Consider the following 3,670-nt stretch of genomic DNA (forward strand, 5'->3'; position numbering starts at 1 on the left):
TCATTTCTTGCATTTGAAGTATTCCTCGATGACATCCTTCACCTGAGACTCTTGGCCATAGTCCTTAACCACCACGCAACTACAACCAAACACTTTGCAGAGTTTTCCCTCTCTGTCAATTTTATAGAGGCCTACGCATTCCCCCAGTTTCTTGTTGTCATCACCCTTGATTAGGTTGATTTGGTGTTCAGCACAAAGGGCCTCCACCAACTTGACATTCACAGGCTCATCACAGTTGGATGCAAGCACACAAAGATGGACTTGGCGCTTGTCTACAGCTTCAGCAGCTTCGCGAATTCCACAGGTTAGGCCACCATGGATGAGGGTGGTCTGCAGCACCTCTTGTAAAGCAATTTTGACGTCCATTACACCTCCAGAGCAACGCCTTCCTCGGCCATGGCGGTGGATTACCAGTGGAGCCGAATCTTGACTGCACCCGAGCCTCGGCCTCCGTGTGCCTCGGTGGCGGCAGGGAAGAGCTGTTTCTATGAATTTCACTACTTTCAATACTTCATATAAGAGGAATAATACAGTATGCTTTGAGACCCTGCTTTCAATTCTTTTGGATATGTACCCAAAAGGAGAATTGCTGAATCATATGGTAACTCTATTTTTATTTTATTTTCGTGTTTTTTTAAAGATTTGTTTATTTATTTTGGGGGGAAGGGCAGAGGGAGAGAGTCTTTTTTTTTTTTTTAAGATTTATCTATTTATTTATTTATCAGAGGGAGAGACAGCGAGAGAAGGAACACAAGCAGGGGGAGTGGGAGAAGCAGACTCCCGCAGAGCAGGGAGCCCAATGTGGGGGCTCGATCCCAGGACCCTGGGATTGGGGGCTCGATCCCAGGACCCTCGGATCATGACCTGAGCTGAAGGTAGACACTTAACGACTGAGCCAGCCAGGGAGCCCCAGGGAGAGAGAGTCTTAAGCAGACTCCGAACTGAGTGTGGAGCTGATGCTGGGCTCAATCCCACAACCCTGAGATCACGACCTGAGCCAAAACCAAGAGTCAGGATGTTAACTGACTGAATCACCCAGGTTCCCTGGTTGTTCTATTTTTATTTTTTTGAGGAACCTCTGTATTGTTTTCCATAGTGGTTGCACCATTTTGCAGTCCCACCACCAGTGCACAAGGGTTCTAATTTCTCCACATTCTCGAGGACATGTATTTTCTGGTTTGTTTGTTTATTTTAGAGCTTGAGGGGGGGTTTATGCAGCACAGTCTCCACGCCCAGCGGAGAGCCCGACACAGGGCTCCATCTCACAACCCTGAGATCATGACCTGAGCCAAAATCAAGAGTGGGACGCTTAACCAACTGAGCCACCCAGGCGCCCCCTCTGTTTTTTTTTTATAGTAGCCATCCTAATGGGTGTGATATCTCATTGTGGTTTTGATTTTCATTTCTCTGATGATTAGTGAGGTTGACCTGTCTCTGGTTACTTTTAGGATTTTCACTTTATCACTGGTTTTGAGCAATTTGATTATGATGTGCCTTGGTGTAGATTCTTGTGTGTGAGATTTGTTGAGCTTCTTGGATATGTAGGTTTGTAATTTTCATCAAACTTGGAAATAAGTCAGCCATTAGTTCTTAAAATATTTTTTTCTGTGTCCCTCTGTCTCTCCTCTCCTTCAACTCCAATTACTCACGTATTAGGCTGCTTGAGGTTGTCCCACAGCTCAGTAATGTGCTTTTCATTAAAAAAAAAAAAAATTCTTTTTCTCTGTGTGTTTCATTTTGGATAATTTCTATTGCTCTGTCTTCCACTTGACTAATCTTCTCTTCTCCAATGTCTAATCTACTGTTGATCCCATTCAGTGTATTTTTCATCTGACACTGTAATTTTCTTTTTTTTTTTTATTTTATTTATTATTTATTTGACACAGAGAGAGACAGCGAGAGAGGGAACACACGCAGGGGGAGCGGGAGAGGGAGAAGCAGGCTCCCCGCTGAGCAGGGAGCCCAATATGGGACTCAATCCCAGGACCCCAGGATCATGACCTGAGCCAAAGGCAGATACCCAACGACTGAGCCACCCAGGCGTCCCTTCTTTTTTTTTTTTTTTAAGACTTTATTTTTTAAGTAATCTCCACACCCAACATGGGGCTCAAAGTCACAACCTCGAGATCAAGAGCTGTAGGCTCCCCTGATTAAGTCAGCCAGGCAGCCCTTAGAAGTTTGATTTTCATTTTCTAGAAGTTTGATTTATGTCTTTTTTATATCTCCATGTCTCTGTTTAACTTTTTTAACATATGAAATACAGTTATGATAGCTGTTTAATCTCCTTTTCTCCTCATTTTACATATGTGTCAGTTATGGGTTGGTGAAATAATGGATTGATTATCCTCCTCATCGTCCTTCATATGTTTCCTGCCTCTCTACCTGCCTGGTAATCTCTGGCTGCTTGCTCAACATTGTGAATTTTACCTTGCTGAGTGCCAGATATTTTTGTAGTCTGTGTGATTTGTTAAGCAGGTCCAGAGTGGTGCTCAGGTTAGGGTTGATTATGCCCCACTACTGAAGCCAAACCCTTCCTGAATACCCTGCCCAAAGCCTTGTCACATTTTCTAGTCTGACTGGTGGGAAAAGGCCCTGAGCACGGCTCCCTCCAAGGATGGCTCTTCCTCTGGTGTCCTTGCTTGTTTTCCTTCTCTCTGGGATCTCAGTGTTTCTGTTACTGTCTTTTGATGCTTGGTGTCCAGTGTTTTGAAAACTTTATTTTGTGTGTTTTGTCTGGTTTAGTTGTGGTGGTGGTGGTGGTTTCCGGTGGGAGGGTAAACCCGGCCCCGTTACTCTACCTTGAGGAGGAGTGGGGATCTTGGTGTGTGTGTTTCTAAGAGCTCCTCAGGAGACCCAGCAAGCAACCAGGTGAGAGCCACTTTATAGACCTGTTTTCTCTGCTTGAAATGTTTTTTTTCTCAATTGAATAGAATCTTTGATTATTTCCTCTCCTCCATTTTCTCTGTGCTCTCTTCTTGGAACTTCTGTTAGATGGATATTGCATAGATTGATCCTTCATCTCTTAACTTTTCTTTCATATTTTCCATTTCCTTGTCATTTTGCTCTACAACCTGAGAGATGTTTAAAACTTTTTTTGTCTCATACCTTTCTTTGATTAAAATTTTAATCTGGGCAGTTATATTTTTTTTAATTTCCAGAACTTTTTCTTTTTCTTTTTTTCTTTTTTAAGATTTTATTTATTTATTTGACAGAGAGACAGTGAGAGAGGGAACACAAGCAGGGGGAAGTGGGAGAGGGAGAAGCAGGCTCCCTGCCGAGCAAGGAGCCCCATGTGGGGCTTGATCCCAGGACCCTGGGATCATGACCAGAGCCGAAGGCAGATGCTTAATGTCTGTGCCACCCAGGCGCCCCTCCAGAACTTTTTCTTGATCTCCAATTACCACATCTTCCTAGAAACCTTTATTTGTTTCATGCTGCATTATCTCATTTATTTGTTTCTTCCAGGGCTGGTTGTTTTGTGTCTTCATCCTAATCCTTTTTGGTGCTACTGAAAGTGAGTAATAGCAGGTCCCCGTGCTTCCCCAGCAGGCTTATCCCTGAACAGGCTGCAAGCTCGGTGGGCAGGTGTATTAACTGATGAAAATGCTTTGCTTCGATCTCCTCACCCAGGTGACATTTGGCAACATTTGGAGACATTTTTGGTTGTGAC

At 43.8% G+C, this 3,670-nt stretch overlaps 1 pseudogene; it reads right to left on the reverse strand.

Annotated features, from left to right (window-relative positions):
- LOC116648875 lies at positions 1 to 398 on the reverse strand (annotated as a pseudogene).
- Positions 399 to 3,670: the final 3,272 nt, after the last annotated feature.

The sequence above is a fragment of the Phoca vitulina genome, unplaced genomic scaffold (genome assembly GCF_004348235.1).
Source record: "Phoca vitulina isolate PV1807 unplaced genomic scaffold, GSC_HSeal_1.0 scaffold45, whole genome shotgun sequence".
Taxonomy (NCBI): Eukaryota; Metazoa; Chordata; class Mammalia; order Carnivora; family Phocidae; genus Phoca; species Phoca vitulina.